The sequence below is a fragment of the Pinus tabuliformis genome, chromosome 5_2 (assembly GCF_031772625.1).
Source record: "Pinus tabuliformis cultivar Carrire ecotype Pingquan chromosome 5_2, CPIR1, whole genome shotgun sequence".
NCBI lineage: Eukaryota > Viridiplantae > Streptophyta > Pinopsida > Pinales > Pinaceae > Pinus > Pinus tabuliformis.
In genome coordinates this window covers 403,139,422-403,152,256 of record NC_142306.1, presented here as the reverse complement: position 1 = coordinate 403,152,256, position 12,835 = coordinate 403,139,422, and the positions used below count along the sequence as shown (strand labels likewise).

At 38.9% G+C, this 12,835-nt stretch overlaps 1 pseudogene; it reads left to right on the top strand.

Annotated features, from left to right (window-relative positions):
• Positions 1 to 8,359: 8,359 nt before the first annotated feature.
• Positions 8,360 to 12,431, top strand: LOC149159228 (pentatricopeptide repeat-containing protein At2g13600 pseudogene; annotated as a pseudogene).
• Positions 12,432 to 12,835: the final 404 nt, after the last annotated feature.

Genomic DNA, 12,835 nt, shown 5'->3' with positions numbered 1-12,835 from the left:
TGATAATTGATATGTCAACTTTTCAAAGCCACAAATTTTGCATGCAAAGTTTGTTTAGTACATTTATTAAACCATTACAAATAATAATTCATTATCTATTACACGATTGGAGATTTTCATACCCTATATTAATTGATAAAAATGCAAGAGAAACGCCAAGAAATTACATTAAAATTTTGGGACTTGAAAATTTGTATTAGAATTGTTAAGATGTAGAACCATTATGAATGAGTGGAACATGTAGTGGCCATCATTATCCACTTAGATCAGTTGTTATCCTTTAAGAATAAATGGTCCCCATTGCATCAAGTCCCTCCATCAAATGGAAAAACTTATGTTAGAATCTTAATCCTAGTTAGCCATTTGTCCTTGTGAATGTGTTGAACAGCTTTTATAATCTGAAAACGTTGGATGTTTTTCTAGTGTGTAACCTTAATCTTGATGTACAATATCTAGTTGATTGTAAATTCCCCAATGTAGTTTGTATTGATTGTTATAGGGTTCAATTTCTTGGCCACCTTTAAGGTGTCCAAGGGAGGTGGAAGATGTCGTTTAAGCCTCCTCCACATTAAATACAAGGTACAAGACAAAGAAATCGAGAACACTTAATTCAAAATAATTCTCACCCATATCCTTTTCAATCCTATAAGGCTCGTATTGAAGTGTGTAGAGCTTCCAATGGGGTCATTTGAGGTGTTGTTTCAACAAATGAAGCCATAGTTATCCCCCACTTGAGACCTATGTGGAACCAATGTTGATCATGGTGTTTCTTATACTTGGCATTGAGTTTTTATAAAATATCATGAACTTTTGGATGTGCTTGATATGTTCACGAAATTTGGATAAATTATTATCTTTGTTTTGATTAGGGGAGGATTATTCCTACATAGATGAAATGAGAGATATGATTTTCATATTATCTTCCCCGCTCCATAAAGCTACATTAATTAGGTCCAGTGGTTGGAACCCCAAGTATACTTAAAAAGGATTGTGACCAATAGGGTTATGAAAGGATCTATTTTATCTACATTGAACATAATGAAGGCTCTCATCCCATATGTGTGTATGTTTGGTCTCATACATTCTTAGGATATTCATAATCATATCATTGACTAGCTTTGTTTGTTCATCATTTTGGGGTTGGAAGGTGGTTAATTTGGTTAATTTAGTTTCCATACTCAATAGGTCCATAGGATAGACCAAAAGGTACTAAAGATCCTATTATTCTTATTTGAAATAATGGTCTATGGGAGCCTGAAATCAATCCAAACATGCTCAAAGAGGAGCTTAGAAGTTGCCTCTATTATGATACTCTTATAACAAGGTGTCAAAATGACCATTTTAGAGAATCAATCAATGACCACAACTACATAATAATTTCTATGCTTGGTCCAAGGTACAACAAATATGTAATCCATGGAGATTAACACCCAAGGTCTATCTGAGGTAGGTAGAGGATTGTATAACCCTACTTCTTAATGGTATGTTTGGTGATGTCATAGGTAGTGCACAATTTGAAATATTTATTAACACTCTATCAGGGCTTTGGTTAGTAGAAGTATTTCATAGTTCTACTATTATCTTCCCATACCAAAGTTCCATATCGTTTGATTGTAATATGCCTCTCAAATCAAATTCTCATGTATGCTTAGAGGAACATTAAGATGGCCTGAATGGTATATAATTTCATCTTAGAGATGAAATTCTGAGACTGGTTTAGTGTGCCAAATGTTCGATAAGTAACAACAATATTAGGGTTGCTATCATACAATTTAGGCCACTTAAAGACCTCATGTCTATAATATTTTAGCATTATGGCTAACACCACAACTATAGGTTGTCCAAGAAAATATGCAACATGATTTTTGTTTCCCTTCTTCTACTTGATGTTCAAGTGGAATTGTCGCAAGTACATGGACCAATTCTAATGATGGTAAATCTATAATTTTTCCTATGTGTACATGAACTCCAGGGTTTATGATAGTTTAAATGTTATTTCCTTCTCCAAATGTAATGCATCCATTTGTGATAGGCCTACACAATGGAGTACATTTCCTTGCCATCGGTGGAGTACTTATGAATAGCATAAGATGGTATCTCACTATGATAGGCTAGTGAATTTCCATGCTAAGTAAGGAGTACACCACTGAAACACCTTGTTCAATCTTGTTAAAGCATGTAAGGGAGCTGCAATCAAAGAAAAGTTAGCAATAAACTTTCTCAATTATTGTGTTGCTCCTAGGAAACTCCTAACTTATGTAGCAGATTTAGGTTTAGGCCAGTTCACAATGACTTCGACCTTAGAGGGATCTATCTTCAATTTACCACCCCCTATAATATGACCCAAATAATTTAAAGATGTTTTTCCAAATTCACATTTTGACAACTTCACATAGAGATTTTCTCTTTTTAAAACATCTAAAGTCTGCTTTACATGCTTTAAATGGTCTTCCCATGTTTTACTGAAAACAAGAATGTCATCTAAATATACAATTACAAAATCATCAATAAAAGGTCTGAGTACATCATTCATAACCCTCATGAAAGTGGCACGAAAATTAGTTAAGCCAAAAGGCATAACCAACCATTCATACAACCCTTGCTTTGCCTTGAAAGCAGCCTTCCATGCATCTTGTTCTGCAACTCTAACCTGATGATAGCCAATATGAAAATCTAACTTGGAAAAGTAAACTGCTTCTTTCCACTGATCTAATAGATCATCAATACGAGGAAGAGGATAATGATTCTTGATTGTTATTTTATTCAGTGCTCTATAATCAATGCACATTCTCCACGAACCATCTTTCTTTCTCACCAGCACGATTGGAGATCCACATGGATATGTGCTTGGTCTTATGAACCCTTTATCGAGCAGCTCTTGTACCTGCTTCTTTATCTCTGCATTCTCTAAAGCGGATAACATGTACATTCCGATGTTAGGTAATGGAGCATCTTGCTGCAAATGAATATCATGTACTATTTCCCTTTTAGGTGGCAAACCTTTAGGTTCTTGAAATAGGATATCATATTCTGAAACAACTTTAACTAAATCAGTTTTCTGTTTAGCATCACAGCCTTCAAATACATTGGTTTTATCAAGGTTCTTTTCCTTTACAACCATTAGTAAAAATTGCTTGCATGAATTCACAATTCTTTTCATCTACCCTAAGTTTATGAGAGAATAGTTATTTTTGAGTTTATGAGCTCTTACAATATATTCTATTCCATCTTTAGTGAGTTGATACTTATTTTCAGCTCTATAGAAAATGGCTTTCCTATCATACAAGTAAGGACTTCCCAAAACAATACCACATATATCCAAGGGAACTATATCTAACTCAACCTCATCTACAAATGTTGACCCAATAGCAAACCTAAGTTTACATTGTCTTGTCACTTGTAGCTTTGCTTTATCACATACCCAACCTAATGGATATGGCTTCTTGTGAGGTGTTGTTAGTAATCCCAACTTCTTTACAATTGTTTCAGAAATCAAGTTTACTTGTGATCCACTATCAAATAAATTATCAATCTTTTCGTGCTTGGAAATGACTCTAATATGAAAAAGCTCATGCCTTTTCCTTTCATTATCTTCATTATCAATAGATTGTGCAGAATTACTTGTGGATGCTTCAGAATTTTTACCTTTTATACCCGTGGTTGTGACTATTGTTTCATCACCTGAGGCTGACCCCAAGTCTTTCTGAATAGTAGCAACAGTGTTTTTCTTCTTACCAACAAACTTCTTAGGTTTTAGCTCCAGATGTAAAGACCAGCAGTGTGCATCATCGTGTCCATCCTTCTTGCAATGAGTGCATGAAGGTTTGTCATTCTGTACAGCATTTGTCTTCCTCTCCTTCCATTTCAGCTTCTTCTTTTCCTTGTTCTTGCTTGCAGAGCATTTAGATGATCCCCCAACCTCTGGGTTCACATTCTTGCCTCTAGCTTCTAGATGTGTAGCCTGAACTGATACATCATCTAGGCTAGTGGGATTAAACATGAGAATGGTATGCTTCAAATAGCTATGCAGACCACCTATATACTTCAACAAAGTTTCAGGTGAGTCTAGAGATATGCCTAGAGTTAAAGCTCTTTTTCTAAATTCCTGGGCATAACTTTGTACACTTTGACCCTTTAATTGGCAAAGACTTTACCAACTCTTCATTGCTTGCTGCATATAAGCTAGAGGATAGAATATTTTTTTGATGGCAGAAACAAATTCATTCCAAGTAGAAATAATTTTACCATGTATCTTTAGATCAGCTTGTGTCTTGCCTTCCCACCACACTAGGGCAGTTCCTCCAAGTCGAAGGCTAGCCAGCTGAATCTTTCTCCTTTTTGAATCAATGTTTTGTACCCTGCAATATGCATCAATCTGTCTTATCTAGTTATCTATCTTTTCTGCATTTAGTTCTCCATCATAAATTGGAAAATCAAATTTCACATCTAATTTAATCAAAGAAGTTTTCTTCTTTTTCTTATCAGGGCTAGGAGATGATGGAGGAGGCATTTCCCCTTTCCCTTTGCCCTCTGGAGGGGCAACTAGAGAAGGTTCCTGTGGTCCTTTGTCTTGTTTGGGTGTTGAAGTGCTTTCACCTTGACCCTTCTTAAATTCCCAATACATCTCTTCCACCGCGGCTTGCATGGCCATAAAACTATCCATGAACTGAGATTCTAATTCCAATGGAACTTCTTCTGCCATTCTCCGATGAGGATAGACTCTTCTAATCTTTGGATTAGCCTCAAAAAGTTCTCCTTCTCCTAGTTTGAGCTTTGACCTAGTTAGCATTCAAAATCCAGCACAAGCTTGTCTAACCTTAACAAAACCAAAACCAAAAGCTCTGATACCACTTGATCTGAAAATGAGATCTTAGATTAATATTAAGGTATTACAGACTTGTGTGCAGTAATTCCTATATTACTTAGTGCAACAGATCGAAAAGATTGTGAATGATATAGACATTGAGTAGTTAGAGAAACATAATAGACGAACACAAAAAATAATCAAGGAGTTCACCCAAAACTCTTATGTTACGTCTCCTGGTCCAACTTTCAGTGGTGACCTCTCTATTATGTCTTCAAGAGCAAAGTTTTTACAAGTGTGAGCTCAAATCAAGTCTCAACACAACAGGAATAAATAACAGGGTTTTACTTGAATCCCTCAAGTCTTTATGAGTACACAGACTCTCCCTCTCGCTCTCTGTCTTCTGTTTTTTCTCTGTCTCAGCACTGCCTTCCCTGTATCTGAAAATGAGTGGCTTTTAAGCCTATCGGTGCTTGTCTGTTCGTTTTCCCTTTCGACTCTCTGGTTCCCGACCTCTATTCGTTCAAATCCACTTTGAGTGTTAAACAATCATTGTGAAACACCTTTAGGTATGGTGGCCACTTGTTTTGCAACGGAAAGGACCATTGGCGCGTTGAAATCCGAAAAATATCGTTTCTCTATTTACACATAGAAAGACACAGAAAACGCTAAAAAACTCGCCTAAACACCTCTTATCAGACTTCAAATAATATCAAATCCACCCTAAAACTCCATCGGGTCCGCCTTTATATCACTATCGCAAGTCGCAGGCTGCAGTTTTCCTTTGTATTTGGGTTTATAACGGAAAACCCCAAATACACAGGAAAACTCGACAAATGGCTTCATATCGGACTTCAAAAAATATGTATTTTTATCCATAAACCCCATCGATTCCGGCTATATCGCATATCCTCCTTAATCTCTAATCGTCGATTGCGCAGATCGGCCTTATCAGCTATCGGTGCACCGCTATCGCATGGTCATTGGTCTCTTGGCATCACCCCTTACACAATTGTGATGTGATATTGCGATGTGATATATCGCAATCGCATATCACCGAACCTTCGGGCCGGGGGTTAAGTCCTTCCCTGTGTGATCCGAATTAGATCCATGGAAATTATCAAATTTCTATGACTGTATCAAATCATGACAAACTTCAAAAACTTGTGAACAAAGAGCTATCAGGAGGGACCTCTGGATAGTGGTAGTTTGTAGCCAGCAAGGAACGACGAGGACCTCGATCAAAGCGCATTGACCAAGGCCCATGGAGACCGCGCAGGACGCAAACTAGCAGTTAGGAAGTCCGGATCGGAAAACAGAGGTCATTTCTGATGCCTAATTAGCGCAAACGCTGGGCAAAACCCCTAGAAATGGAATATCCCCAAGTGCTCGATCACAAGGGAAAGCTGAAAACCGTGGGAAAAGCGCTGAAATGACAGACAAGTCCCGGCGCTCCAAAACCGGTGGAATATCGGAGGCGTTTTGGGTGGTAAGCAGAATTGTCAGGAGACCCAGCGATGCCATACAGCAAACGACGCGTGTCCGGTGGATGAGAGAGAAAACTACCTCTCATCGCGAGCTAACGTCTGAGCAAGTCAACCGCGCGATAAGAGTAAACACCGTAGGATCTGAGGGCTCCAGATCTAACGGCGAAGATTGCGGCCCAATGGGGAAACCGGATTTGGTGGAGGAATAAGCTACGACATATCAAAGTTTGAAGTCCGATTTGACCACTGAGTTGGTGGATGAATCATTTCACAATGTAACCGAAATAACGAACCATCAAGGAAGAGCTGGCGCTCAGTTTGTGAAGGGACAAGTGGCCACCTCCCTGTGAGACGTTACACAGTGGCGATGACGCAAAGGCAGGGAATTCCAAGCGGAAAGCAGCAGGCGATCCGAAGAGGCAGAAGGGGAAGTGAACAATCATGATACAGATTGGCTTTAAGCCATGAACAGATGGAGAACGAAAGACAAGTGAAAAGAGAAGACAATCGAGAAGAGACAACGAGACAGAGAGAGAAGTAGAGAACAAAGAGCCGAGATGACCTGCAGAGTTAAGGCAACATCAAGCAGACAGAACTAGGCTTGAGAGGTTCAAGCAATCCCTGTGAGGATATCTGTCGAGAACTGAGTACCAAATTGGACTCGTCCCATCAAGACTAGTTGAGGTCGAGACTTAGTAAGGGGGAGCCTGTGCACTCTAGTGGCTTGGGGAATCTAAGAACCACCCTACTAAGCATCATCTGTTCTATGAGACTCAATTCGAGCTCCTCATTGTAAAAACTTTGTTCAAAAACACAATAAAAGAAGGCCACCATTGAAAGCTGGACCGAAGACGTAGCCAAGGAGGATTGGGTGAACTCCTTATTAAATTTTGTTGTGTTCTGTTTTGCTTGTTGTGTTTCTCTTACTGTTTTCCAGTGTCTGTGTATTTTGCAATCTTATCGATTTGTTGCCTAAGATAACATAGACACACACCAGCACATGAGTCTGTAATACCTTCATTCATTAATTAATTAATTGAGATCACTCACGAGTGATTTTCAGATCACCGTGTGTATATTAGCGATGCGATAGCCCGAGTAGATCTGAACGATTGATTTGCATGCTTGATCAACGGCCCTCATTTAATTGCGTTGATCGCTATCACGTTTTCCATAAGGTCGCCTCCGATAGTTTCCGCCTACTACCTCTGATTATGACATGCCAATTAGATCTAGACCGTTGATCAGCCAAATCCGATAGCTCCTGTGCAAGGTTGCTTAAGCCTTCGATTAACTCTGTTTTTGCCACTTCTCCATGTTTTTCCCGTGCAATAGTGTTTTCTGTCGTTTGTGAAGGTTTTTCCTTTGCGATAGTGTTTAAGTATATAAAGACTTAGAGGGTTTTAAGATCCATTTTGGATCAGTCTCTCACATGTTGATTTATTGTTGGATGAAAGAGTTTGGAATATTAAAAAAAATATGTGAATGTGTGAACCATCTAAAATGAATCTAAAATTACTTATCGATGGTTCGTAATGGGGTAGGCTTCCACTTTTGCTAGATGTCTCTGAGTCTTAAGCTATTAATTTGTTTCCTTATATCCAAAAAAGATGAGCTCTTTTTTAGCGAAAATAGTATTAGATCTTACTACAAGACAAAAAGAACAATTTCAATGCCTCATAATATCCCTAGATAACCAATCTCTCCTTATTTCATCATCGTAAAGCAAAAGTCCAACTAATGTAAGGAACATTTCCCATCAAAATTATAACAACTTAGCAATGTATATATTAAAGAGAATAAGAAACCAAAAAAACAACCTTACTTTACTCTTATATTACAACTAATTTAATTTAAGCCTCTCTCATTGTTCCAAAAACTTAACAATAATACTCTCATATTACCTTAATACAACCGTGCTCAGCGCATAAGAAACTTTCAACTCATCTAACGTATTCCAAAAATTAGTCCTAAACACCGTCTCAACAAAATTTAAGAAGCGGTAATTAAAAAAATGCATGAACACGTTCGCTTGAAGATCCAACCTTAATGCAATGTTAGTGTTTTAAGCACGGCAGTATATATCATAAATGTAGAGTAAGTTTGTGTAATTTTGCCTTTATAGCTCGGATGGTCTCCTACCTGCCCATCACAAAGTTAGGAAGCCTTCCAAACTCGACCATGGCGAGAGATTAGCAGAGAATAATGACTTTGAGTGGCAGAGAGATTTCAGAACAGTCATGGCCACACAAGACCATGAGTTTCAAACTTCTTTTGCTCTCTAATGATAACAATTATTAGTGTTATAACTTATCCTGGCGTCGACAGAAATCCAGTCTTGTATGGTGGCCGTAAACAGAAAAGCAAGGTAGAAGAATTTCATGTATACATTCCAGGCTTGTAAGTGTAACAGTCATCCTAAATGACATGGTATAACATACAGAACCATTTAGCTATTTCATCATGTATCATGTTTATGGCATTGGTTGTAGCTCTACCAGAATCGATTTAAGCAATCTTTGTCTGAAATAAAGTCACATTCTATTGTAATTGAATTGGATGCTGCAATATTAATATCCATAATTTTACAATTTCACGGAATCCAAAATGACTATGAACTAAAAATATTCGGGATTTTTTATGGGGCAATTTTATGTTAGTTTCTGTTGGTACAAAAATTGTTGATAATGTCTGAGAACCCATCATGGAAAGAATTCTTCGAAGGATAAATGAACACCACAGTTGGGCATGAAGGGATTGAACTATTTATGCACTGCAATGAAAACAACGGAGGCCTTGGAACACTACCATATACGTTCACAATCTTTGACGAGTAACTGTTCTGAGCTCTGTATTCAACATTCTTTATTCGTTTGGCAACGAAGTTGCAGCTCAGTTTATGGTTTTAACACCATGGCTACTGCCAATGCTGGAAAAACAGGAGAAATTTTGGAAATTTCGCTCAATTCTGGTGCATATAGTCATCTCTTGCAAGGCTCTGTGGGGAAGAAATCAGTTGCCGAAGGGAAGCAAGTCCATGCCCATTTGCTCAAAACTGGATATGGAAATGACGTTTTTCTGGCAAATACCCTTATTAACATGTATGCTAAATGTGGTGATTTGAAGTGTGCACGCAATTTGTTTGACAAAATGTCTGAAAGAAACTCAGTTTCATGGAATTCAATGATAGCTGGATGTGTTCAGGAGGGATACGCTGAGGAAGCTCTTGAATTGTTTTGCCAGTTTCAAGTGGAGGGTTTTCTGAAGATGGACCAATTCACCTTCTCTGGTGCTCTCAGGCTATGTGCCGACCTAGCTGCACTGGAAGAGGGCAGGCAAGTTCATGGAGGAATTCTAAAATCTGGATTCGAAGCAGATGTTTTTGTAGGAAGTGCGCTTGTTGACATGTATGGTAAATGCACGAGGGTAGAGGATGCACGCAAGGCATTTGATATTCTACCTCAGAAGGATGTTGTGGTATGGAATGCAATGATTGCAGGATATGCTCAAAATGGATATGTTGAAGAGTCACTGAAGCTCTTTCGCCGTATGCGATGGGCAGGCATTCAGGTAAGTGAGTTCAGCCTATCTAGTATTCTCGGGGTGTGCACTAGCATTTTTGGCTTAGAAGAGGGCAAACAGGTACATGTCCACTTGATCAAATCTGGGTTTGAGAATAACAGTTCTGTGGGAGGTGCCCTTGTTGGAATGTATGCTAAATGTGATAATGTAGAGGCTGCTCGTAAAGTGTTCGACAACATGCCTGCTGGAGAATTATTTGCATGGAATGCTATGTCAGTAGGCTATGCTTTGCAAGGGCATGAAGAAGAAGCTCTAAAACTCTTTAAGCTTATGCAACAGGTAGGTGTGAAGACAAACCAGTTCATCTTAGCCAGTGTTCTGAGTGCATGTAACAGTCATACAGCTCTGGTTCAAGGCAAACAGGTGCATGCTTATGCAATTAAAAGTGGATTTGGAATAGATATCTCCACTAGGACTGCTCTTGTTAGCATGTATGCCAAATATGGGTTCATTGAGGATGCACGAATCATCTTCAATGAAATTTCTGAACGAGATATGGTGTTGTGGAATGCAATGATTGCAGCATTTTCTCAAAATGGGTGTGATGAGATTGCTCTAAAACTATTTGAACAGATGCAACAAGAAAACATTGAGATAAACCAAGTAACCTTCGTTAGTGTTCTCAATGCATGTGCCAGCCTTGAATACCTTGAAAGGGGCAACCAAGCCCATGCCTACATGATTAAAAGTGGATTTGAGTCGGGCATCTTTGTAGGAAGTGCTCTTATAGACATGTATGCTAGATGTGGGAGCATAAAGGATGCACACAAAGTGTTTGACAGTATGCCCAATCGAGATTTAGTTTCATGGACTGGAATGATCACAGGATATGCACAGAAGGGGTATTGCGAGGAGGCCCTCAAAATCTTTTTGCAATATCAACAGGTAGAAACAAAGCTGGATGGTGTTATTGTTTTAAATATTCTCATGGTATGTGCCAGTCTAAACAATATGGATTTAGGAATGCAGGTCCATGCTTATACTATTATAACAGGGATAGAGTCCAGTTTTTCAGTAGGTAGTGCATTAATTGACATGTATGCCAAATGTGGGGATATTGAGAATGCACGCAAGTTGTTTAACAAAATACCTGAAAAAGACATAGTATCATGGAATGCAATGATTGCAGGATATGCGCTGTGTGGTTTTACTTTCGAGGCATTTGAGCTTCTCTCTCATATGCAGCTGGCATGCATGCAGCTGGACCAATTCACCTTCAGTGGTATTTTAAGTGCATCTGCCACTATATCAGATCTAAGTTGTGGCAAGCAAATACATACCCATGTTGTAAAAACTAATTTTGAATCAGATTTATTTGTTGGTTGTAATTTACTGGACATGTATTCAAAATGTGGGAGTATTGAGAGTGCATACAAAGTGTTCGACAAGATGCCTAAAAGAAATTTGGTTTCCTTCAATACAATGATTGCAGCATATGTCCAACATGAACGTGGTGAGGATGCCCTCAAAATGTTTTGCCAATTAAAACAAGAAGGCATGAACTCAAACCAGTTCAGCTTTGCTAGTGTTCTGAGAGCTTGTGCCAGCCTAGCAGCTCTGAACCAGGGGAAGCAGGTTCACGTACACATCATAAAAACCGAGTTTGAGTCTGATGTCTTTGTGGGCAGTGCCCTTGTTGATATGTATGCAAAATGTGGGAGCATAGAGGATGCATGCAATAAGTTCAAGAAGATGCCAGAGCGAGATGTTGTCTCATGGAATGCAATGATTGCAGGATATGCTCAGCATGGACAATGTCTGGAGGCCCTCCATCTTTTTGAACAAATGCAGCAAGCCAGCATGAGGCCAAACCATATTACCTTTATTAGTGTGCTATCTTCATGCAGCCATGTAGGCCTAGTTAGTGAAGGATTGGACCACTTTGATTCCATGAGCCAAAATCACTGCATTGCTCCAAGAATGGAGCATTATGCCTGCATAATTGACCTACTTGGCCGTGCTGGGCGCCTTGATGAGGCCAAGAGCATAATCAGCAAAATGCCATTTGAACCAGATGCTATGGTGTGGAGGACCTTGCTAGGTGCTTGCAGAATCCATGGCCATATTGAGCTAGGACAACATGCAGGAGAACGTCTAATTGAGTTGGAACCCCAAGACTCGGCACCATATGTGCTGCTTTCGAACATCTATGCCAAGGCTAGTAGGTGGAATGATGTAGCAAAATTGAGAAAAATGATGAAAGGCAGGGAGGTCAGAAAGGAGCCAGGATTCAGCTGGATTGAGATCAATAATGGGGTGCATACATTCCTTGTAGAGGACTAATTGCATCCACAGATCCCTATAATGTCGCATTACTTGAATACATTGATCAAAAGGGCAAGTATGTATTTCATAGTTGCAATGCTTGAATACATGGATCAAAGGGGCAAGTATGTATTTCATATTTGCATTACTTGAATACATGGATCAAAGGGGCAGGTATGTATTTCATATCACTTGCAATTTGATACCACAACAACATATATGCCATTGATATGCTGTATGGTAATCTGACTCATCAAGCACCTTAGTCCTTCAAGTGTGTGGCAATTCCATAAAGATTTCCCTTGCCGAAAGCACGCTTGATTGGCATGACATGAATTTTCCTATCGGTTCATTCTTCTGGTACATGAATTCGTCAGTTGACCCATTCCTGTAATAGGTAATTTGCCAATTGATCCATTCACAGATACCACCGATTCCCTCAAGGTGAATTCATCCAGATTCACCAAGGAATGCATCTATGACAGAATCCACGAAATGAGGAAAATGTGTTTCTGAATTTCTAAAAGGTCTTCAAAGGACAACACTCCAAAGGAAAGCCAAATGACAAAAATGAGGAAAATATGCTTTTAAATTTCTTTAATGAATGAAGAGTCTTCAAAGAACAAAGCTCAAAGGGGAAGCCAAATGACATAAATGAGAAAAAAAAGTGTACCTTCACCCACCATTGATCTTAAGC